Genomic DNA, 25,820 nt, shown 5'->3' with positions numbered 1-25,820 from the left:
GGCCACTGTGACCACTTGGGGAGTGAACCAACAGAAGATCTCTCTCTCTCTCTCTCTCTCTCTAACTCTTATTTTCAAATAAATAAATAAATATTTAAGGAAAAAAAAGAGGACAGGAGAACATATAATGATTACATGAGAGAGTTCTGAAATGCTTTACTTTAGTTTTGAGCTAAGCAGACCAAAGTTTTTATTTTTACTGTACTTTTTAAACTAAATTGTTAACAAAAATTCAAGATTTATTTATATTTATTTGAAAGGCAGAGTCACACAAGGAGAGAAAGAGATACAGAGAGAGAAAGAGAGAGATCTTCCATCCACTGGTTCACTCTCCAAATGGCCACAACAGCCAGGGCTGGTCCAAGCTGAAGTCAGGAGCCAGGAACTGCATTCAGGTCTCTCATGTGGATGAGAGATCCAAGCACTTGGGCCATCCTCCACTGCTTTCCCAGGTGCATTATCAGGGAGCTGGATCTGGAGTGGAGCAGCTGAGACTTGAACTGGTGCCCACATGGGATGCCAATACTTCAGGTGGCGGCTCAATAAGCTGTACCGCAGCACCATCCACGAAGCTGTAAAAACCTGATGTTCAATAGTCTATATTTTTTACATCTGAGTTTACTTGTGAAGAACCAAAATTTTAAAAATTACATCTGGGCCGGAGCCGCGGCTCACTAGGCTAATCCTCTGCCTGTGGCACTGGCACACCGGGTTCTAGTCCCAGTTGCGGCGCCGGATTCTGTCCCGGTTGCCCCTCTTCCAGGCCAGCTCTCTGCTGTGGCCCGGGAGTGCAGTAGAGGATGGCCCAAGTGCTTGGGCCCTGCACCCCATGGGAGACCAGGAGAAGCACCTGGTTCCTGGCTTCGGATCAGCACAGCGCGCCGGCTGCAGCACGCCAGCCACAGCGCACCAGCCACAGCAGCCATTGGAGGGTGAACCAACGGAAAAAGGAAGACCTTTCTCTCTGTCTCTCTCTCTCACTGTCCACTCTGCCTGTAAAAAAAAAATCTGAAAGTACATTTAAAGTAATATATTTATAAAAATTATAAAAATGAAAGAAATGACAAATGGACAGTGTATGATAGTTAAATAGCAAAAGTTTAATATCCTACATATAGACAGAATGATTAAAAATCACTAAAAGATGAAGAACAGAATAAGAAAAAAGGCAGTTGACATGAACAAGTATATAGTAAAATAGTAAGTACAATTGTCCAACTCACATATGAAAATGTATTTAATCTCAATAATAAACTAGCATTAAAATACCCTGTGCAATGCAGTGGGTGGCAGATACATACACTGATGCTTCCTGAATAAAGAATCAGAAGTAACTATCACACTCTATCCAAAGGGTTGTGACTTTACCTGAGTCACTTCACCATCAGGAGGTTGTACTTTAAAATAATCATCACCATCCTTTTATTCTAAGCTTTACCTATAAAGATGATTATTATAGCATTACTTGTTACATAAGGGGTCGCCAAAAAGTTCATAAAAATGCATATTATGGAGGCCGGCACTGTGGCGCAGCAGGTTAATGCCCTGGCCTGAAGCACCAGCCTCCCATATGGGTGCCGGTTCTAGTCCCAGTTGCTCCTCTTCCAATCCAGCACTCTGCTGTGGCCTGGGAAAGCAGTAGAAGATGGCCCAAGACCTTGGGCCCCTGCACTTGCGTGGGAGACCCGGAAGAAGCTCCTGGCTCCTGACTTTGGATTGGCGCAGTTCCAGCCATTGCGGCCATCTGGGGAGTGAACCAGTGGATGGAATGGAAGACCTTCTCTCTCTCTCTCTCTCTCTCTCTCTCTCTCTCTCTCTCTTCCTCTCCCTCTCCCTCTCCCTCTCCCTCTCCCTCTCCCTCTCCTTCTCTCTCTGTATGACTCTGACTTCCAAATAAATAAATCTTTTTTAAAAAAGAAAAAAACTACACATGACTTGCAAACACTTTTATTCAGAATAAAGCTATCTTTTATTTCAATTTCCAATGAACTTACTTTTTTTTATTATTTACTTTAAAAGCAGAGAGAGAAAGAGAAATTTCTTCTGCTGGTTCACTCCCCAAATGGCTGCAAAAGCCAGGCTCGAGCCAGGAAGAAACAAGGCTCAGGAACTCCATCTCAGTCTCTCATGTGGGTGGATTCAACTGGCCACCATCCACTGCTTTCCTGCGAGCTGTATTGGAAGTAGAGCAGCAAGACAAACCAGTGCTCCCATATGGGATGCCAGCATTACAGGCAGTGGCTTAACTTGCCATGCACCACCCTCCCACCACCACCATGCGGTGTTTGAAGTACCCTCATCTTGAATAAAATGAAACAATTCTGAATGTGTAACAGTGGGGCAACTAGTTAAACTATGGCATATATGCATAAAATGCAATGTTACATAGTTAATTAGAAAGATGCTATAGAGGAATGCATAATGAATAAGCGTGATATTTGAAATGTGTTAGAAGCAAAGAAACAGAGGCAAGAAACAATATCCAGCATTTAGGTCCTATTTTGAAGAAAGGTAGAAAAAGGTTCAGGCAGGATAGGCTAGCCTGGGGTGCAATACAACAAAAACTTAAAAATGTTAGTGGCCTATATTCAGAGCCTGTCTTGGGGCAACAGGGATCTCTCTTCTTCATCTTCTCACTTTCTGCCCAAAAGTAAAACTGCTACCATCTCAAATAATCCCAGTCGCTATAGCAGAGGCAAAGAAAGCAATCAGGTAGTTTGTTCCAACATAATAGACATTTTCCACATGAGGTTATTGAGCACTTGAAATGGGGCTGTTGTGAACTGAGATGGCTATATATTTGTTTACAAAGACTTCATCTAAATGATGATAGCACCAATAAAAGAATATAAAATATCTCAGTATATTGGTTTCATATTGAAATAATATTTTGAGTGTCTTCTGTTAAAGAAAATATATAATGAAAAATTAATTTCACCTGTGTGTTTTTTTTTAGAATTGTTATTTATTTGTTTGTTTATTCCAAAGGCAGAATGACAGAGAGGGGGAGCAACAGGGACAGAGTTTTTCCCTCTGCTGGTTCACTCTCCTAATGCCTACAACAGCCAGATCGAGGCCAGTCCAAAGCTGGGAGTTAGGAATTTCATTCAGGTGTTCCACAAAGTTGGCAGGGGTCCAAGCACTTGGGTCATCCTCTGCTGCTTTTCCAGGCACATTAGAAGTGGGCTGGATCAGACGTGGAGCAACGGTGGCGACTCAGGCTGGTGCTCCCATGTGGGTTGCCGGCGACAACCTGTGAACCACTGTGCCAGCCCCTTACCAGCTTCTTTTACTTTCTAATGTCCCACGAGAAAAGTCAGGATTGCAGACAGTCCACAGAACTCTGGAATGTCTCCCGTTAGCAACTGGAAGCTGCACCTCATTGGCTAGAATACATTACATGACCCCACACAATCACAAGTACAGAAAATGAAATTCCACATTGTGCCTGGGACACAGCCAACTGAAAATAGTTGGTGGGCAGTTCTAATAAATGCCACGAGGTGGGGGGAAGGAGAAGGAAAAATGTTGGAGATTTTTTAATGACTTGGAGACTATTTAATTTACTTGGGAAGCTTTCGAGAGTCTATATCCAAGATCTAAGCAATCAACCTCTACAGCAAGTAAAATGAAATTGGGACATTGCCCTATAACAGCTAATGAAGAGCAAAATGCCATGTGTATTAAAATACTATGGGCAGAGAAAATGGACCGGCAACAATTTAGAGAAAAAATATACACATATACATACATATGGGACACATTTGCAGAGAGCATCCTTTGATTTGCTATGGAGCTACTTCTTTAAAAAAATTTCCTTATTTATTTAAAACACAGAATTAAGAGAGAAGTTACTTTTTTTTTAAAGATTTTATTTAGGCCAGTGCTGTGGCTCACTAGGCTAATCCTCCGTCTGCGGTACCAGCACACCGGGTTCCAGTCCTGGTTGTGGCGCCGGATTCTGTCCCGGTTGCTCCTCTTCCAGTCCAGCTCTCTGCTGTGGCACCTGCATGGGAGACCAGGAGGAAGCACCTGGCTCCTGGCTTTGGATCAGCGATGTGCGCTGGCTGTAGCAGCCATTTGGGGTGTGAACCAACAGAAGGAAGACCTTTCTCTCTGTCTCTCTCTCACACTGTCTAACTCTGCCTGTCAAAAAAAAAGGAGGGAGAGAGAGAGAGAGAGTGAGAAAGAGAGAGAGATCTTCCATCTACTGGTTCATTCCCTAAATATCTGCTAAGGCCAGGACTGGTCCAATTAGAAGCCAAGAGCCTGGAACACCATCCAAGTCTCTCACGTGGGTGGCAGGAGTCCAAGTACTTGGGCCATCCTCTGCTGCCCTCCCAGGTGCATTACCAACCAGCTGGATCAGAAGCGGAGCAACCAGGACTTAATTTGAACTTGTGCTCCCATAAGGGATGCCAGCATCACAAGCAGCAAGTTAACTCCCTGTGCCACAGTGCGGGCCCTCCCCTTGAGCTGTTCTTAGCTGGAAGTCTCCATGTAGTGCGGCCCACGTTAAGAAGTAACAGGGACTTACTAACTGAGTGGTTGATGAACACTGTTCTCCTGAGGAAGGCAGAGGGATTATCAAGTCTATGTGTCTGTACATATTCTACAACTTGGAGTTACTCCAGAAGCTTCAAAACCATTATCACTGGGTGATGGGATCCTACATAATTCTAAGCAATTTGTTTTTGCTTCTCTTTATATTCAAATCATCTGCAAGAATCAAATAATGTCCATGCCCATACACGTGCGCGCGCGCACACACACACACACACACACAAATGCATGTATTCCTCATTGATTTACTTATGTTAAATGCAGAGTGACACAAAAAGAGAGAGTTCTTCATCCACTGATAACCTCTCCAAATGCCCACAACCAGGACAGCTGGGCCAGGTCAAAGCCAGGAGCCAGGAGCTCCATCCAGGTCTCCCATGTAGGTGGCAGGAGCCCAAGTATTTGAAGCACTATCTGCTCCCTTTCCAGGAGCATAGGTAGGAAGCTGGAAATCAGAACAGGGTGAGGGCAGGTGGGAGTCAAGCTAGACACTCCAAGAGGGGACGTGGGTACCCCAAGTGGTGGGCTTAACCCATTGCCTCACAACTCACATCCCTGCCACACCCTATCCTCAGGGCTGAAAACAATTTGTAGTCACACTGATTCCATCAATAGGGAGACAACATAATGGAATATGTGTTCCAGAGACAGACTGTCTGGGTTCAAAATGCTGGTGGGGGTTTTCATTGTTGCCCAGAGGGTTAAGCTGCCCCTTGAGACACCTGTCTTTCCTATTGGCCACTCTGATTCCCGCTCCTCCTTTTCCTATCCAGTGTCCTGCTAATGCATCCTGGAAGGCAGCAGGTGATGGCTCAAAAGCTTGGGTGCCTCACACCCTTGTAGGAGGCCCAGATGGAGTTCCTGGCTCCTGGTTTCTTCCTGGCCCAGCCCTGGCTTGTTTTAGGCACTTGAGTAATAAACCATAGGATGGAAGAGCTCTCTTGTACTCACTCTCTCTCTGCCTTTCAAGTAGATGAAAATAAATTAAAAATAAAATTATGGTACATACTGGCAGGATGACACTAGCATGTTACTTAAGATCTCTGTTCCTGGGTCCGTCTACCTGTGAAATGGGGACAAAAATCCGTTTCTGTTTCACAAGGTTGTGGGTACAAATCTAATGTAATTATAAGTGAGATGAACTCGAAGAAATGTTCCATAAATTTTATTTATCACTATTCGATTCTAGCTTTCAGGTTTCAAATTTAAAATGACGACCAAAAGTCACTCAGGTCCCCTCCAGTCTCCAGCTGAAGCATTTATAGCCTGCCCTTCCTCCTGGCTCCTGCAGCCCTTTAAACTATTACTAGAAAGACAGCCACTTCCCTCCTGGCTGCACCAGCCGTGATTTCTCCTGATTTGTCAGGAGGAAAATACAAAAGACTTTCACACTTCTGCTGCTCTGTCTCCTGAATTAACATACCACTTTTGAACTTAAGGGAGCAAAGCACTGTTCAGTTTTTAAGAGTGAATAAGATATATAAAAATGAGGATGGCTTTGACAAGGTACCATCAATGCGAATGAGACTAGAGGAATGAAATTCTGCATAGGAATGCTTTCATCTAAGTGGTTTGACCAACTTTCAAATGAATAGGCAATTTTGCCTCATTCTCTTCAAATTTATAAATTAATATTTTCAAAGGGATGGAATTAATGAGCAATTGAGTTAAAAGATATTAAAAACTATAAATATTTTCTCAATTGAAGTTCAGAGTTTTGCCATTTATAACTGATGTAGTTACACTAAAAATAGCAATAGCATGCAATATTATATTTGTATTTTTCAATCCTATTGTTTTTTTGTTTTCATACTATAAGCAATAAGGTGCATCTGAGTGAAGTTTCCTAGGAGCCTAATAATTAATCCAACGTTTATCCAAAATGCTGAACTAACTGACTTAATTCTTCAATAGCCTACCTTTGATGGGGATTTACAAATTGTTTCTACCTCAGGTAGAAACACACCTCAGGTATGTCACAAACTATTCTGAGTAATTAGGAATGCCTTGCAGTTTGTTGTATTTGGTTTGTAGCTACCTAACCCCCAATGTTTTGGCAAGATACTTGTAAATTTGCACAACCAAACCATACCTCTACTGAGGAAAGTGAGGAAGATGGTGTCAATGCCAACAGAAGGCAAGAGGAAAAATCTCAAAGGGTTCTAGCTGTTCTCAGCATCTTCAAAGTGAAATCAAGGAAGAGATTCTATGTTTAAAATGTCAATTAGAATAAACTCTTTCAGCTCAGTTATTTTACTATTTGTTGTAAAAACATGGAATTTTCTAGATAAATGTTTTAGTTCTTCGCGTCTTTAAAAAAAAATTGGGGGCAGGGGTGGAGAGCCGGCACTGCAGAGTAGCTGGTAAAGCCTCTGTCTGCAACACTAGCATCCCATATGGGCTCCAGTTTGAGTCCTGGCTGCTCCACTTCTGATCTAGCTCCATGCTAATGTGCCTGCGAAAGCAGCAAAAGATGGTCCAAGTCCTTGTGCCCCATGACCTGGAGGAAGCTCCAGGTCCTGGCTCCTGGATCAGCCAAACTCTGGCCATTGTGGTCATTTGGGGAGTGAACCAGTAAATAGAAGACCTCTCTCTCTCTCTCTCTCTCTTTCTCTCTGTAAATCTACCTTTCAATAACTACAAAAATCTTTTTTAAAAATTTTGTATATGTATGTCCTTGTTTTAAAGTTCTGTTTAGGCAAAATATGTTTACCAGCCAGAAAATGCAGATATTAAGGGATTTTATTCATAACAGGTTAGATTTTTTCTTCTGAAAGTTTAAAACAAACACTTTAAAGTGGATGAGTCTATAATTTTGAGTAAAATTTTCAGTCAAATGTAATTGCTTTATAGGTTTAACTCTGGCCAGAGTAATTTGTGTTCTTTCTATGTATTACTCTAACTGTAATAAAGCTGTTTATGCAAATGTGAACTTGTTATTTTTGCAGAATCTTTCCAGCTATGTAGGGTTGTAACGTAAAACTCTCATTCAAGATCAAAATTCCACATATTTGCAACCTGCAAACATCTAAAATTCACACTTCAACATCTGTGTGGCTGCCAACATCTACTGCCATCATCTACTGCCATCTATATCATGTTTTTCCAGAGTGGAAGGAAAAAAAAATGAGGTAAGTACAATTCAATAATTATACTAAATATTTACAAACTGTTTGCTATGTATGCATTTTATTCATTGATAACACTTAGCAACTGCATGAGGGATGCAAGAGCCTTAAAAGTGTGCAACATTTTACGGTAAACTGTGTCTTATATGTCTAAAGCTTTGCCAAAAAACACCACAACATGCACAACTCTCCAATACAAGCCTTCGCCGGCGCCGCGGCTCACTAGGCTAATCCTCCGCCTAGCGGCGCCGGCACACCGGGTTCTAGTCCCGGTCGGGGCGCCGGATTCTGTCCCGGTTGCCCCTCTTCCAGGCCAGCTCTCTGCTGTGGCCAGGGAGTGCAGTGGAGGATGGCCCAGGTGCTTGGGCCCTGCACCGCATGGGAGACCAGGAGAAAAAGCACCTGGCTCCTGGCTCCTGCCATCGGATCAGCACGGTGCGCCGGCCGCAGCGCGCTAGCCGCGGCGGCCATTGGAGGGTGAACCAAGGGCAAAGGAAGACCTTTCTCTCTGTCTCTCTCTCTCACTGTCCACTCTGCCTGTCAAAAAAAAAAAAAAAAAACAAAAAACAATACAAGCCTTAAAGATTTTTCCATCACATGATATAGTTTCTCTAAATTATTTTTATTATAATAATTTTGAAAATATTCCGTTAGTGTGTTTTTTGTACTCAGTGAAACCTTTGTCTTGTATTCCCTCTCATTGAAAAAGTTCAGTTTTTATCATACCTAGTGTGCTAAATGCCTTCAAAGCAAATACCTCAAAATGATTGTATTTATATGCTGTTTTCTTAGGTCTTTTAAAAATAGATTAACTCACATTTTAGACCTCTGCAGCAGAGAAAGTGAGTGTGGTAGCCAACTATAAATTATTAAAACTGAAACCATGATGTCCACAGACAACCCGATTTCTTGAGGACCGCTTTTATCACTTCCGTTGTTCTTTCAGCTGTATTCTGGTTCCCTTGAATTTGGTGAACAAGAAGGGGATGGGTATAGCAAGGGGAGTGAGTTAAATCATAGATTGCTGAGAATCATATGCGAATTACTGATTTCTGCAGTGGGGGGAGCAATGCACTTACTCGTTAAACTTGGAAACCCATCACTCTTGAAGATTTTATTGTCTTGCAGTGCTTGTATCACACCAGCCTCAGGCACTACAGTTTCTCCCCTCGAATTCTCTCTATTTTCTAATCAATATACTATAAGATTCAGAGCAAGATACTTCCTGTATCAGAGCCTCCTTGGCTCAGAGCAGCCCATACCTTCCACTGTATTTCAGGGAATGCACTCATTTCTACTGTGTTACATGTTAAAGTTTTCCCAGTCGGTCTCTATGTGTTCCCTAATCATGGAGCTTATTGGTAAAATATGAGTACATTGTAGGTAGTATCTTCATTGTTATTGAACCATTATTTGTTATTTTTGTAAATTTTGAAAATTCCAATACATCTCACTCACTGACTTGAGTAATTTTTGTAGAAATGTATGCAGAATATAAAACAAGGAAGTTGTACCAGTGCATTCTACTGATGTACATTTCTGGTTGTTTTTTTAAAGATTTATTTATTTATTTGAAAGGTAGAGTTACAGAGAGGCAGAGGCAGAGAAAGAGAGTAAGTCTTTCATCAGCTGGTTCACTCCCTAAATGGCCGCAGTGGCCAGAGCTGGGCCAATCCCAAGCCAGGAGCCAGGAGATTCAACCGGTTCCCCAACATGGGTGCAGGAGTCCAAGAACTTAGGCCATCTTCTACTGTTTTCCCAGGCCATAGCAGAGAGCTGATTGGAAGTGGAGCAGCCAGGACTCAAACCAATGCCCATATGGGATCCTGGCATTGCATCGGGCCCCTGATTTTTTTTAATGTATCTTCCAACACAGTATAATGAACACCACTAGGAAGTTGAAGCCCAAGATGTAAAATGTATTGGGAGTAAATGAGAGTCTATACTTTCTAGTTTGAAAACCAATCCCAGAAGTAAAGAATTTATGTACTTGATAGGCATTGCATTAGGCACCTATTAGTTCCAGGTTGATGACACATAGATTAAAACAGAAAATGTTCCCATATTTAATAAGCACCCCAGATTCACAGTATTAGCAAAGGGCAGGGAGAGGTGAAAGACATTTAAACAAATAGAGCACACATGGAAATAAATACAATGATATACTTAGGTACGTGTTCTGTGGGAACAAACAAACACACAAAATAGAGGAGAAATAAATTATTCTGGGAAGGACACAGATTTGGGAGGTCTGGGAACATTCTGGAAAGAGCAAAGGCTGCCAGATAGTTGGGTGGCAGCAGCCACTATCTTTGACTCACCCAACTTCTTGCTGAGATAATTATGAAGACACGGGAGATAAGAAGTGATAGAATCACCAACTAATAAGTTACAGACAATATATTGCAGAGCTGAGCCACAAAGCCAGGGGCATTCTTTTAAGCACTGGCATTCTTTTAAGCACTAAACTACGCTGCCTCTCGGGCTGATCAACGATAGTGCACCATTCCAGCAAAGCTTATTACACAATGGAGACACTAGAGCCATTAAATTAAAAGGCATTTTTTTCTCCCATGAAATCTTTAAGTAAAATAATATAATGGCATTTTATTGCCAAAATCCCAAATAATGATTTACTGCATCTTTTGAGGAATAACCTAAAAATATGCCCTTATTTTTTTTTTTAATTGGGAAAGACTGTTGAGGCACCCAGGGGGTAGCTGTTATCTGTGATGAACCTGCCCCTTTACATTCACCTCTATGGAAGAACCTGTGCATATTCCTAATTTCCTATTGTCCCCTAAAAGTAGTACAAACAGTATGCCCCTTAGGTATACATGAAAAAAAGGATCTATGAATGTATACTGAAAAGCAAAGTAACATTCTAGGAAACCTTTCTTCTTTGGACTTTTCTATATTTTTCACATGTTCTGCAAACAATTGGCATGGTTTTTAATCACTCAAAAGGACAGCATATGAGGTTGAGTGTTCTAGTTCTGTAGTATAATGGTTTTGCATTTTAAATACTTGGGGAAAGGGAGGCTGCAAAAGTGGTATATAGACTATTGTCGCTCCCCCTCTTCGTGGAGGAACGACACTGGACCCTGCGTTGTTCTTTCGTCTGCTCAGCCCTCCCCGGGTTTGCTGCTGGTTCTTCCCGGGTTGGCTACCGTCCCTTCCACCTCCTTGGAAGGGCGGGCCCCCTGCCACTTTCCCCACTTCCGCGGGGGAGCGGCACACCGCTGGCCAGCTCTCTTGGGGGCTGCACAGGTGTTCCTTCAGATAGATGTTCCTGGTGCATGTTGTCTCTCTCCTCCTTTATAGTCCTCTTCCACCAATCCCAACTCTGCTACCCACACGCTGAGTACGCTGCTCTCCTTCAATCAGGAGCAGGTCCTACAGTTTATTGGTTGAACTGGAGGCAGCTGTGTAGAAGCTGTTTCCTCCTCTCCCAGCGCCATATTGTGGGAGAGCAAATGCATAGAATAAGTCTTAATTCCAGTAACAGTCTAGTCCGAGTTGCTCCCAGTTGCTCCCCACAGACTATGGTGACTGTTTCTTTATTACTTTTTTCCCTCATAATTGCTGAGGTGAGCTTTAACTATTCCTAAAATGAACTGGAAATAATTTCATTAACATATTAAGAGCAAATATTGATGAGGAATCATAGACAAGCAAAAGTGGAAGAATCCCTTGAAGTGTCACTTGGGCAGGGAAATGAACGTGTTACTTGGGTACTGCTGGCCCAGTGATGGAGACAGTCCTTACCCTTGCAGACTGCAGGAGGATAGAATCAAGACATCTGGCTGAGGGGATCTGTGCTCAAAAAACTAGGGGTACCCCTCCCAGAAAAATGAAGAACAGATGGGTAGATATTCTACCTAGAGGAACAAAGTGAGGAAGCTAGAGAACGTGCACCCTGAGTTAATAAATGGAAGAGATGTAGGGTAGAAACTTCAGTGAGTCCATAGTTAGAAGTAAAAAGGTGGTCAGTGAGCCAGGATGGGTTTAAATGTCAGGGCCAGCATGAGATGAACAAGATGCGATAGAGCTACTTGCACCGTGGGTGTGTGTAGGTCAGTGAGCAGATTCACAAATCAGAAACCAGAGTTTAGATTGCCATCCTGCTTGAACCACTGGCCAACTGTGCAAATGTGGGGGCAGGACTTCCCCAGCCCATCAGCTACTTCAGAAGCTCACTCCCCCACTTGAATTTATTTAGTCCTTCACTGAGCCACCGTCCAGTGGGCTTTTAGTTTAAAAGCCCACTGGCCCAGTGATGGAGACAGTCCTTACCCTTACAGACTCCATCCCACATTAAAGTGGGATTAAAATGCCTCCATCCCACATTAGAGTGCCTGGATTCCGTTCCTGGCTCTGGCCTCTAACTCCAGCTTCCTGCTAAGAAAAGGAGACTTGGATTGAGTTCAGGTGAGCTTTGGCCCTGAGCCAGATTGCAAGCATTTAGGGAGTGTGAACCACCAGATGGGAGTTCTCTCTCTCTCTCTCTCACACACACACACACACACACACTCTCAAATAAATAAAATGTTAATGTATTTAAATGAATTATAATCCCATTTCCTCTTCACTACTCTTGAAGAGCTCTCCTAAGGGCTGCCCCTTGAAGGTGACATGGATTGAATGAGAAATGTGACATTCTGGAAGTCCTCAGATGAGCAGTATCTGTGTGTGTTCCTGAGCTCTGTTCAAATCAGAGATGACCAGTTCAGTGTCTCCTCTATAACAAGAGGAAGAATCCTATAATTCTAGGTCACTTTCATAAAAGAGTCAGCTCTCCTTTTTCAGGAAACTGGTTTCTGAATTTTATCTGCAAATTTGGTATTCTAAGTCAAAGAAATAGCTTACTCCATTTCTCTCAGTAAATTTTACCTGCATTTTCAAAATAACTTATAACTGAAAACTCCACTGTAACCTGGTAGGAACGGGACTTCCTGAGAGTTTTGCCAGAAGTGACTGGCCTCAGACAGACCGGGAATTCCACAGTGCCCTTTATTACTTGGTTTCAGTATTTCCATTTCAAGCCCTGGTAAATACAGGGCTATGAGAGAAAAAAATTAATGGGAATATTTTCAAACCTTCGGAAAACTCAGGATTTGATATTTGGCAGGAGGGCTAAGAGGGTGGTTAAAGAAAAAAGTGCAAATGCTCAAAATGTTCCTTAAGGTTGAGCTTGAGTCCAATTGACTCTGTTCTTTTTTTCACACTGGAGCTAGCAAGGTTGCATTTTTTTTTCTGCTAACAACTCTTCCCTTATTCTATGGAATGTTTAATTTGCCCTTTGAAAGAAAGTATGATTTGTTCCATTTTTCCATGTGCAATTTCTATGCTATTTACAGACTAAGATAAGAATCAAGAAGGATTCATGTGCCAAAAGCACAAATTCGAGACTGAGAAGGAAATCAGAGTCCTAAAGCCCCAACTTGGAATGACTTAGAGATGATTGTAGTTGCAGAAACTTCTGCACAGTGTGCTCTCATCAGACTCGGTGATACACTGTGTGCTAACAGAGACGATTATCCCAAGCAGCCACAGAATCAACGCACAGCCTAGACCAAAATCACAGAGCGTGTTTGGCAAAGTGCCACAACTTCCAGAGGGCGTGCAGAACAAAGCCACCAAAGCAGCTCTGTAAAAATTGCGGTGTTAATGCAGTCAACTCCCACACCTAAACGATGGCGGTGTGATGTGAAAGCACCAGTGATTATGCTTTGCAAGTGCAGCACACCCATCAGCAAAGACTCTGTAGTAGTTAGTTTTTCATTACATTAAAAAATACCTGGGGGAAGTTGCTAAGGAAGGAAGGAGGTTTATTTCAGTTTACAGTTTTGGAGGTTCACAGCCCAAGATCTTCAGTCCCATTGTTCCAGTGTCTGGTGAAGGCAATGGATGGAGGAATGACCATGGAGGGAAGACCTCATGGTGAACCAGGAAGCAAGGACAGTAGCTAGGCTGAATCTGACTTATAAAACCAACCTTCTTGCAAGAAGTGCCTTTCAAAGCCATGCCCCCTAAGACCTGAAGATTTCCCACTGGGCCCACCTTCTAGAACCCCTAGTTATATAATCTCCCCTCTTAGCCCATCAAAAATTCACATTATTCTAGTAAATGTAACATAAGACTCTGGGGACCGAGCCTTAAAAGATGAGTTTTTGGGAGGAAACCTAAACTATTACCCAAACCATAATAGGATCTGAGTGAAAATTAAACTCTGCTGATGTAACAGACAATATGAGGGTATTTCAAAAAGTCTGTGGAAAATGAAATTAAAACATAAGTTTAGAGGCTGGCACTGTGGCTCAATGTGTTAAAGCCCAGGCCTGAAGCACCAGCATCCCATATGGGCGCCGGTTCTAGTACCAGCTGCTCCTCTTCCAATCCAGCTCTCTGATATGGCCTGGGAAAGCAGTGGAAGATGGCCCAAGTGCTTGGGCCCCTGTACCCACATGGGAGACCTGGAAGAAACTCCTGGCTCCTGGCTTCGGATCAGATTAGCTCTGGCCGTTGACGCCATTTGGGGAGTGAACCAGCAGAAGGAAGATGTTTCTCTCTGTCTCTCCCTTACACTGTCTGTAACTCTACCTCTCAAATAAATAAATAAAATCTTTTAAAAAAAGACATAAGTTTACTTTGATGCAAAGAAATTCTGGAAGCCATACAGAGGTCTTCTAAAAGGTCATGGAAAATGCATATTATGAAAAAGCTATGCACAGATTACAAAATTTTTTGCACCAAAACAAGCTTATCTTTTAAAATATTTATTTGAGAGAGATAGAGCACACAAGCTTCCATTCTCTGGTTCACTCCCAAATGTCTACATCAGGCTAGGCTTGGCCAGGCTGAAGCCAGGAGCCAGGAACTCCATCCTTCCGGGCCTCCTACAAAGGGCCCAAGTACTTATACCATCACTCTGCCTTCACAGTTGCATTAGCAAGAACCAGAATTAGAAGTGGAGTAGCCAGGACTAGAACCAGCACTCTGGTATGAGCTGCCAGTGAAATAACTAAACCCAACATACCAAAATGTCAGCCCCACGAAGACCTATCTCTTAATTCCATTTTCCGTGAACTTTTTGAATTACCCCCATACTTAAATGGTTCTTTTTTTAAAGATAAAAATAGACTGAAGAATCTCAAACTTCTGACCAAAAGCAGTGATATATTAAGCAAGTGATGCAGAAAACCAGTTAAATCTGATTTAACACCACCCTTTTGTTAAACCAAACTCTCTCTAAGCTCCATTTACATAAGCTCTGCCTTTTTTTCTCTTTCTCAATATCTCAGCTATGGGTGTTTCAGGGATTTTCACCATCCTGAATGATTTGCTTTCTATTCCAGTCTGTTCTCAGCTGCCGGGCCCAGCACAAAGTGCTGGCAGAACTCACTCCTACGACCATCCCGCTTCCCCCATCCACTTTTCACTCTGAGCATGCATTGCTCTAATCAGTTCTTCTAGCACAGAGAAACTGCTTCTCATTTTTTCAGACAAACACGTTAATTGCCATCACCCTCGCAGGCAGAATGAAGGACATTCTTTGTACCCTATGCAGAGCACCCGCCTAGCTGTAACACAAGCCACAGCCTCCATCTCACAGAAACAAGCACAAGTCCCCTCCTCCCTACCTCTCTGCACACAAAAGCCCCCCATGGCTTAAATAGACACAATCCACATACAAATGCATGTAAAGTGCACCATGGCAATGATGCATATCACTTATTATATTAACCTTACTGGTTATAGAACAAATGGTAAAAGGGACTCAAAAATACGAGTTGGAACATTTAACACACATCTTTTGATGCAGGATAGCACTCCTGAGCTTGGCTATCCTGTCTAATCCTGCTCCCAACTGCTTTCTCCATCCTTGGCTCTTGAGAAGTGGTGCCTTATGTACAAAAAAAAAAAAAAAATCTCCCTCTGATCCCTCTTCAACTGTCAAGGGTACCTTGTAGCAAGTACCCAAGGTTGATGTCCAATCATGGAAAAAGTGGTGTTGGTCAGTGTGGAAGAGGCTGCCTTAGTCTGTTTGCTGCTGCTATAGCTAAATACCAGAGGTGAGGTAATTTATAAAGAATAGACACTTACTTGGCTCAGCCTTCTGGAGGCTGGGAAGTCGAGAGCACAATGTTGGCATCTGCTTGGCATCCGATGAGGGCCTTTCCACTGTATCGTAACAGGGGCACAGGATAACACATGGTAAGACAGAGCAAGTGTGCTAAACTCAAGTCTCTCTTCCCCTTCCTCTTCGAATAAAGCTCCAGTGCCCCTGTGGGGACTCCAACTACACCCCTCCGCCCGTGACCTTATCTAATCCCGATGACATCCCAAAGGCCCCACCTCAATATACCACTAACATAAGAACTTGGGAGTTAGGTTTCCAACCTGTGAACATTTGGAGTCATGCTCAAACCATAGAAGAAGCCATGGCCCACTTTTAGCTTCTGGAGATAACACTATCATCCCTCAAGTTACCAAAGAGGCAAAAATTATGGCTCTCTATTGAGTGGACCTCTATTATTCTGGGTTAATAATTATGTATTTTATAAATATTTTCAAGTAAATGTATTTGTCTATAAAATAGTAATGGAGCACTGCATTTAACTTTTTGTTTTTATATATTGAACACGTTCAAGTTTCTCTTAATACTCAGAGTAATCACCCCAAATCTTTATTCTCCTGATGCCACCCAGAACTCACACATATCATGAAAATTAACCAATGAAAGTTGCTGGAAGTTTCCAAAGTGAGTTTTTGTATATTCTCTACCAGTGGCCAAGGTGTGATGAGATTAAAAACTCTGCCTCTATTACTGCAAGGAATATAAATTAGGGCAAACTTCCTGGAGAGCAGATTGGCCACATGGAGCAAGATTCTTACAAATGTTCTTATCCTTTGACCTAAAATTATACTTCTTGGAATTTATCCCAAGGAAATTATCAGAGAAACAAACAAAGAATTATGTACAAGGATGTTCATTGCAATGCTATTTATAATAGGAAAAAATTGCCACTGCCTAATTAACCAACAATAGAAATTTAGTTAAGTAAATTATAGTAAATCCATAGACTAGGATGCGATTCAGCCATTAAAAACCATGTGCTCAAAGAATGCAAAATGGCTTGGGGAAATGCTGACAGGATAATGTTAAGTTAAAAAGCAGGTCACAGCACATTGAATGCAACATGACCCCAGTTTTGTAAATACATGTGCATATGACAAGTAATATATGTATATATAAAAATTGAAAGAAAGAAAAACTACATTGATTGAGTTTACCAAGGGCCAGGAAATGAGATAAAACCTTTACATGAATTATTTTGTCCAGTCATCAAAATAATGCAAGGATTGATACTATTTTATCTGTTTTAACAATGCAGAAAACAGAGCAAATAATGATTAAGTTGCCTAGCCTCACTAAGCTATTAAGTAGAGTGGCCAGTATTTGATCCTTAGACAATCTAGTTCCCACATAATACTACCCACTGAGTTGTTCTGTAGGTTATTTTTGCCTCATATCATTTTTGTATTTTTCCAAATTTTTTTTCTATAAACATTTTACTTTTATGACCAGATTTTAAAAGGTTTTTAATGGTGTGCAAAATGAGAGTAATTGGCATAATTATTGAAATTAAACTATTATATTCTTACTGAAGTGAATGGGATCTTTTTGATTTGTTAAAAGCAGAATACAATTTTGTATTTTTGTTAGCTGTTCATTATTTAGATTCTGAAAATGTGCTATTTCTTTGCCTTTCCTATGTTTTGGCACTTTTTATATTTTTAAGATGGCATTTCCAAAGCAGTAGAGAAGCACTGATGCAGGGATATAGTGAAACAACCATAGAAATAGAGAGAGAGATCTGTCTAGATGTCTTCAACCTCCCCAACAGACAAGGTAAGCCACTGAGAATGAGTTAAGCAGGCGCAGAAATCCAAAGAAAGGAAAGTGAAAGATCTGCCATAGAATACTCCAATTAGAAATAACTAAAGGGGCTGGCACCGCGGCTCACTAGGCTAATCCTCCGCCTTGCGGTGCCGGCACACCGGGTTCTAGTCCCGGTCGGGGCGCTGGATTCTGTCCTGGTTGCCCCTCTTCCAGGCCAGCTCTTTGCTGTGGCCAGGGAAGTGCAGTGGAGGATGGCCCAAGTACCTGGGCCCTGAACCCCATGGGAGACCAGGAGAAGTACCTGGCTCCTGAGATCGGATCAGGGCGGTGCGCCAGCTGCAGCGCGCCAGCCGTGGTGGCCATTGGAGGGTGAACCAACAGCTAAAGGAGGACCTTTCTCTCTGTCTCTCTGTCTCACTGTCCACTCTGCCTGTCAAAAAAAAAAAAGAACTAAAGGGTAGGATATTATCATTATTAATAATGATGACAAAGAACAACTGAACAGGGCAATGCTTACAGCACTGGACACACTCATGGTGGGTGGACTCTAGGGAACCTGGCTGAAGGCTGCACAGTGCATCTGAGGTACAGCAAGATCATGGCCTGCAGGTGCAATGACCAGTGCTCATTCAAAGCCACCAGGGGTCTGTGCTTGGAAGTGGACACAGGTGGTCCAGAGCATGACTGTAAGACCAGCCTTGAAGTTGTAGAAGAAGAAGAACCAACAAATTCATGCTGGGAATGCGAGGAAGGGGACAGGGTAGGTTCTCATATCCTCTAGGAGGCTGTAGCCATGAGGTGCCAAGAGTTCTAGGCAGGCTGCCTGAATTTCCAGTAGTGAAAAGGAGTGAGGGAGGGTTTAATTGTGATACCTTAGGAAAACAAGGACTGGAAAATGTGCAATCCCCTTTCTTTTTTTTAAGATTTATTTTTATTTATTTGAAAGACAGAGTTACAGAGAGAGGTAGAGACAGAGAGATAGGTCTTCCATCCACTGATTCACTCCGGATGGAAAGCTGGAGCTGTGCCAATCCGAAACCAGGAGGCAGGAGCCTCCTCAGGGTCTCCCACGTGGGCACAGGGGTCCAAGGACTTGAGCCATCTTCCATTGCTTTCCCAGGCCATAGCAGAGAGCTGGATTGGAAGAGGAGCAGCCGGGACCAGAACTGGCACCTATATGGGATGCCGGCACTTCAGGCCAGGGCATTAACCTGCTGCACCACAGCCCCGGCCCCACAATCCCCTTTCAATGTTTAATGTGCATTGGCAGTTCTACTTCAACTAGCCACCCTACAAGAGGAGAAGGCATACATAAAGTTGGGGGTTTTATATATCTGTTCTGATGATACTTATTGAATTTTCTGACCAAATAGAGGGAAATATACACAAAGTTGAACAAAAGATCATTGAGAACATTTGATGATATCAAATTAATTAATTGAATAATACTGTTATTTTTTTCAATTCATAGAAAAGAAATGATCAGGAAACCACATGAATATCAGTAGCAGTTCTCCTCAGACTGGGAGGTGTCCTTGTTTGAGCTGCTATAACAAATGCTCTAGACAAGTGGCTTATAAGCAAAAGAAATCTGTTTCTCTTGGAAGGCCAAGATCAAGGTGCTATTCAATCAAGGGCCCACCTCCTGGCTCATAGAGGATCATCTCATTGTGTCCTCAATGTGGGGCAGGGGCAAGAGATCTCTCTCATCCAGGCACTAATCCCATTCATGAGGGTCCACCCGCATGACCTCATCACTTCCCAATGACCCCATCTCCCAATATCTTCACCTTGGGAGTTAGCATTTCAACATAGGAATTTTACAAGAACATAAACACCCAGAACATAAAAGAGGGCTGTCATTTGTAAGCTTCTAAGTCATTTCCAAAGTTTCTCAGAAAATAACAGATTTGGAAAACCTTTGAATGGCCCCAGTGAAGATTGGTCACCCCATCTATGGGCACCACAATTGTCCTCCCCACCCCACCCGTCACATCTCTCAGCAGCCTTCATTACTCCCCGTAGGTACACATGTCCCTGTGTACATGGATGGATGTGCAGTGTTGTAGTCAACATACCATGATCAGCACTTCAAGTCTTTTCTGAGTCCACATTCCACCCATAGAGTGATTTGTGTGGCTCTAGCTTTCCTCCACCGAGACTTAACTCCCCCAATGGCTGGAACTCTCTTCTTTGTGTTCAGAGTTTCTTCTTCTCCTCAGTATCAGGTGCAAAGTGGAAAGAAGGTGAGCAAGAGGCAGAAGGAGGGCAAAGCCTGTAGTATTTCAGGAGATAAGGCATTGTCACTGAGAAGAAAGAGGGTGAGGACTGGGGACACTGGTATCTAAGTGACAGGCAAATGACAACAGCCTACAGGATGCAGAATGGAGCACAGCATGGGACCCAGTGTCCTCCTTTCACAACCAATTTGACTTTACGCAGAATTCCTGGCCAAGTGTGAGGATGTTAATCCAGATACTTAGTTTTGTTGTCCCACGATGATTTCCCAATCTGATTTCTTCACAATCAGATCCTAAGTAACCTGTACTCAACGCTCAGTGCATTCACTAAGATTTCAAATGAGAAAATTGTACGGAGTAATTTTCTTTACCTGCTATTTAAGGCTTACAAGGACTAAATCCGAATAGTAATATCTTATTTTTGCTGCAGCTGGTGTTGGGGAGTCTATTTAACCACATTGACATTTTCCTAGAAAGCTACAATTTTAATACGGAATAATTCAACTTATTCATCATTGCCTATTTACACTCACGTAAACTGATGCTCCCAGAGTAACCAAAGTTTAAAATGTTAATATAAACATTATGCCTCTTTTAATTGCAATAGACACATTCCTAAGTAATTTAATTCCAACAAGACCCCTTACCAGTAAACAAAAAACACATTTTTGGCAGCTTCTCTAAACAGAACAAAGTAAAAAGAGATGGAAACTGCTTCCACAGCAAGGACCAGCAAGTTGTCTGACACCCTCTGCATTTTGAAGATGGAGATGTAGATACTAATTCTGATGCAGAACCAATCACTTGAGAGTTCTCAGAACATCTAGAAAACAAGGGCAATGTTAGAACTTGGCTACCTCTGGGCTTGAGAGTCTTATGTGGGAAGGTCTAAAGATGCTCAAACCACCAGGGGCTGGGGCGGGGACGGGGGCTGTTTTTAAATGCTGGCCTCAGCAGAAATGATTTTTTCTCATGTTGGGGAAGGAAGGTTCCATATCATTTGTATGAAGTTATGAAGGCAAATGTCTTGGGTTTGAATATGTCCACCAAAGTTCATGTGTTGGGATTTTAAACCTCAATGCAACGATGTTGAGAGGTGAAGCCTTGGAAGAAATGATGAGGCTCTGGGGTTTCTTCCCTAATGAATAGATGAAGGTCATCACAGAGGTGGGTTGGTTATCAAGGCAGTGGATTTGCTATAGAAGTGAGCAGGGGCCCCTCCTGCACTCTGACTCCCACCTCTCTTGCCCTTCTGCCTTCTGCCATGGGATAACACAACAAGCAGGTCCACACCAGATGCTGGCACCATGTGCTGAGACTTGCCAGCTTGCAGGACCAAACACCAAGCAAAGTCTATGCTTCATGCATTACCTAGTCTCAGAAAATAGACCAAGACAGCAAGCTACGGAAGCAACCAGCTCTCCTCGGCCCAGCTGGAACCCAGACAGCTGCAGTCGAGCAGGCCTCGTTGGCGGCTCAGCTGTCACTGGAAATCACCAAGTTCAGACTGAAGTGACTGGCATTAACTTGGATCATTTAAATACTGTGTAATTTCATAGGAATTTGTTTTTATTAAGTAGTTGGATAATTTGATGTGATGTGATTATGTTCCCATACAGAAAACTGAGAGGAATTCTTGGTGTAAACTGAAGGCTGTGACTTTTTTATTACAATGGATCTCCTGGCTGCAAAGCTAGCCATCTTTTAAAGGAATTTCTGTGTCTACACGTTCCAAGTCAGGCTTTAGCTCACTAATTATCAGACACTTAACATAAAATGTGTTTCTTCCTTTCTGACTTTGAAAGCTCATCTTTACTTTCATGCCCATTCACACTGCTGAGCCCCCAGAGAACAGATGCCTTGAAAGATACTGCACTGTCAGTATCTTCTCAATCAGCCTTTCGTATGGAGTGTTCTCACTCCAACACAGGGCTTCATTCTTGCCCCACCAGTGTAGTCAGAGAGATGAGTCTCTGGTTGCGGTTTTGGTTTTTGTGATTTAAGTACCAAAACTCCCACAATACTTTCTTCTTTTCTTTGTTTTCAGAAAGTGCATATGAAAAGCACTAGAAATGTGTTCACCACATGGAGACTTGTGTACATCAACGTGCATTTGATTTTCAGGTGCAGATCAGCTTGGAATCATGGAGTACAAGCTTCATTAAGTTTGTGTGGCTCAGCCCTCTTTCCAAATTTTCCTTAGAAAGGTGTCCTCTGTGATAGGAAGAAACTGAATCATCAGTCACGTCATGTCATTGCTTTGAGTAACACAGGCAAAAATGGGGTTTTGAACAAGTGTTTTTAAACTTCGGGGAAAGAACAACATGAACTGTAAAACTTTACTCTAAGGATGTTTTGGCATTCTAAATAGTCTTTAGTACTCTATTACATGATGTCTCTTTAGTAGGCTGAGTCTATTAAAATATAATCTTTAAGATTGGGCTGTGGCCAGCGCTGTGGCATAGTGGGCTAAGCCTCCTCCTGAGGTGCCAGCACTACATATGGGCACCAGTTCCCATCCCAGCTGCTCCTCTTCTGATCCAGCTCTTGGCTATGATCTGAGAAAGCAGTGGAAGTGGCACAAGTGCTTGGGCCTCTGCACCCACATGGGAGACCCAGCAGAAGCTCCTGGCTTCAGATCAGCACAGTTCCAGCCATTGCGGCCATTTAGGGAGTGAACCAGCAGATAGAAGACCTTTCTCTCTGTCTCTCCCTTTCTCTGTAACTATACCTCTCAGATAAATAAATAAAAGATTCTTTCTTTTAAAAAAAAGATTGGACTAACTACAAAGCTGAATTTTTTAATGTTCATGAAGTGGCTTATGCATAGAAGATAAACATTGTTAAGAGACAAAATCCAATCTTTTTTCAAATTCATCAAATAGGGAATAAAATAATATTGGTTTCTTACAGCATATACTAACTTTATAAAGGCAAATAAAGTCATATCTAGTGTTAGAGCTGAGATTAAACTAACTGATTCTAGGGAGACACATAAGGCTTCACTTAGGATTTGCAGCAGTTAAATATCAATGCCTTTGTTTTTCTGTGATACCATAAGGTACTTGGTGTTTGCTAATAAGTAATTTTGTGACAAGGAGAAAAACAAAATGCTAGTCAAAAGTCTATGACGTAAACTTCACAAAGCTCTGAGCCTATTCAGTTCCAGTATTCTGGGTGGCTAATCTGAATCTCTTCTTGCCACCATTTGATATATATTTGGTGGAAAGAATTAGTGCTTCAAACTGGACATAATTATAAGGAAGCAGATCCCCTGGCATGTTTCCTTAGGTGGGCACCCACAGCTCCACAGTATCCGAGATGTCCAGTCAAAAAGGACGCCTTTGCTAAGATCCAGTTCCACCAGTACAGTGTGTTTCCCATATTGCAGTCTTAGAAGGTTTTCAAGAGAGAGCGAATGACCCTAAGGGAATTAGAAGGCCTGAGGAGGAGACCATCCTGGCCTTCAGACAAGATGCAAACGTGATGGAAGTTTTATTAAACCTGCTGAGAATAAGGAGAGAAAAATTCTTTCAAAGTATAGAACTTCAGAGTGTCATGAAATGAGTGCACAATGAGAAAAATAATCAATGGCATAACAGAAGTCATGACAGAACTACTGTCCTCCATCTGTCTTGTCTGCTAAGTGTGTGGTTTATGTATCATTTGTTGGTGATGATGATTCATTCCTTCAGTGGTATTTTCTTTATGAGTAATATATTCTTTATCCAAGAATACGTTGTATCCTTATGAAAGAGTTAAGCTTATCTCAGTCTTTCCTCATAATGCTAATAGCAGAAGAATCTGTTGAGCACTTGCTATGTCCAGGAATGGCTTTAAAGGCTTCCCACAAGAACCCAGTGGGTAAGCTCTGCTACCAACCACATCGTGCAGTGGCACAGAGAAGGTCAGTAACTCATCGAGCTCTGCCCGGCTGGCGAGCAGTGGAGCCAGGATGCAAACACGGGCAGCTGGATTGCCAGCTTGGGCTTCTTCACAAGTACACTCTTATCACCTTTATCTGCTTGTGTTTTTTTCTAACTGAATTCTGGGCATAAGGAAAATTTTGGCAATGCCGATACTTTTAAAGATTCCAAAAATTAAAAACTAAAACTTCACCTGTGAATAAATTAAGAAAGAAGACTTGAGGAAGACATGATTTTTTTATATGTATTATCTGCTAAATTTGAAACTCCAATATAAAATTTTCAAGAATTCTTGCCCTGGGCATAACTCAGAGAGTGTTGTTAACCAAAAAAAGATGAGCGGTTTCTGAACCAAAGGCACATTTATTCTGGATCCCTGAATTTTATTCAGTAATAAATGGACTATATGCCTGGACAGCAAAATGCGTGCTACTGTTAGGTCTAAAGAGCAAAGACAAAGAGGCTAAACCACCACATTTTGACCCATTGCATTGCCTTACTGCCCTCATTCACAAGCTTGCTGAGTTCCAGGTTACCCACAAGAACGTTCCCTATAAAAAGCATCCTAGTGCATGGAAAGACAAGACACTGTGGCAAAAAAACATGTCCTACATGAAGGATCTCTGTGAGACCCCAGCAGAAAGAAGTGGTCATCAAAGAAGGATGTACTTTTCTCTGAAGGGAGGAGGGAACCACTTTGCTAATGGCCTTGTCTAAATACTGACAGATTGTGGGTTCAGAAGGCTTCCATAGACTAGGCAGCTCATGTCAAGAGCCTCCAGTGGTCACTGATGTCATACATAAGAGTGTTAATTGTTAAATTAACAACAGGAGTCACTGTGAACTTATTTCCCATGCAGGACCACTGTCCTTAATGAGTTGTATTATGAGAATTAACTGTAAAACTTGCTCTCAAACAGTTTTGTGTGAGTGTGTATGTGTGTGTATGTGTGTAAATTGTCAAAATCTTAGTATAGAGTTGGTCTTCTGTGTACAAAGTTAATTGAAAATGAATCTTAATGGAGAATGGGACTGGGAAGGAGCAAGGGAGGAGGAGAAGGGGTTGGGAGTGTGGGTGGGAGGGCAAGTATGGTGGGAAGAATAACTATATTCCTAAAGCTGTACTTATGAAACTTGTATTCATTAAAAAAAAGGTTTATTTGGGAGGGGGAACATCATAGCACTCTCGGAAGAACCATTTCTGTAAGTGCAGTGTTTAATATTTTAAGTGACAGCAGTTTAGTGTCAGTAGTAAGGCACACATTGTTTCTGGAAATGGTGTTTTCTTTTCATTATGTATCACATAGTAGGCCCTCAGTGAGTGTTGAAAAAATTAAATAGATTTGATTTTTCAAAATCCCAAATCCAATACAAAGATAGAAGTATTTCTTATAGGAATTATTCATAGACTTCAAGGGAAAATATTTTTAGTGTATTTCTGCTAGATTAGTTTACTTTCTTCTCTGTTCTAAAATTGACATGTATTATTGATCATCCTTTGGTATAATTATGGATATATCAAAGTATTGAAATTCGGGGGGTTACATTGGTAAAACAAGCCTAGGTTATTATCCTGTGGGAGAATTTCCAGAAAGTAATGATGTGGTTTTTGAAAAAAAGATCAATTCATTTAACAAAAAGTCAAACTTCTGATTTATTTCAGAAAGAAGAGGCATAGTAAAAATTCTCTTATGGTATACAACACTTTTACAAATGGCAAGATTCCCTATTAATATCTGCATAAAAGGGAACGGAAAGGAGAGGAGGGAGATAAAGGAGAAAGGAACAGAGAGAGTAGCATGCAGAGGAATTTCGTTTTCCAGAAGCAAGTGGGAAGGAAGGAAAGAAGAGAGGAGGGAGGGAGGGAGTCCTAAGAATGCTGACTGTGCAAGTGTGTGCTACCTGCTAGTCTTATCTTTCACATGTCCTCTGCGATACAATGCGAAATTTTATTCAGTGTTAATTCGGATCCACCAGAAGAATTAGAGAACCTCTTTATGTATGTAAAATGACCCTTTCAAATTGATCTTTCTAGTCATCCCTCAAGAGTTTTTCA

The 25,820-nt window shown here is 42.0% G+C and overlaps 1 long non-coding RNA gene across 2 annotated transcripts in view; it reads left to right on the top strand.

Annotated features, from left to right (window-relative positions):
* The window catches only part of LOC103346799 (uncharacterized), a 57,467-nt gene that overhangs the window by 4,714 nt on the left and 26,933 nt on the right, over positions 1 to 25,820 (top strand). For both annotated transcript variants that reach the window (XR_007915181.2, XR_007915180.2), the window contains exon 3: positions 7,512 to 7,694. This is a non-coding gene — a long non-coding RNA (uncharacterized lncRNA). The remainder of the gene's footprint in view (positions 1 to 7,511; positions 7,695 to 25,820) is intronic.

Source organism: Oryctolagus cuniculus, chromosome 2 (genome assembly GCF_964237555.1).
Source record: "Oryctolagus cuniculus chromosome 2, mOryCun1.1, whole genome shotgun sequence".
Classification (NCBI taxonomy): domain Eukaryota; kingdom Metazoa; phylum Chordata; class Mammalia; order Lagomorpha; family Leporidae; genus Oryctolagus; species Oryctolagus cuniculus.
This window is presented reverse-complemented; position numbering and strand designations above follow the sequence as displayed.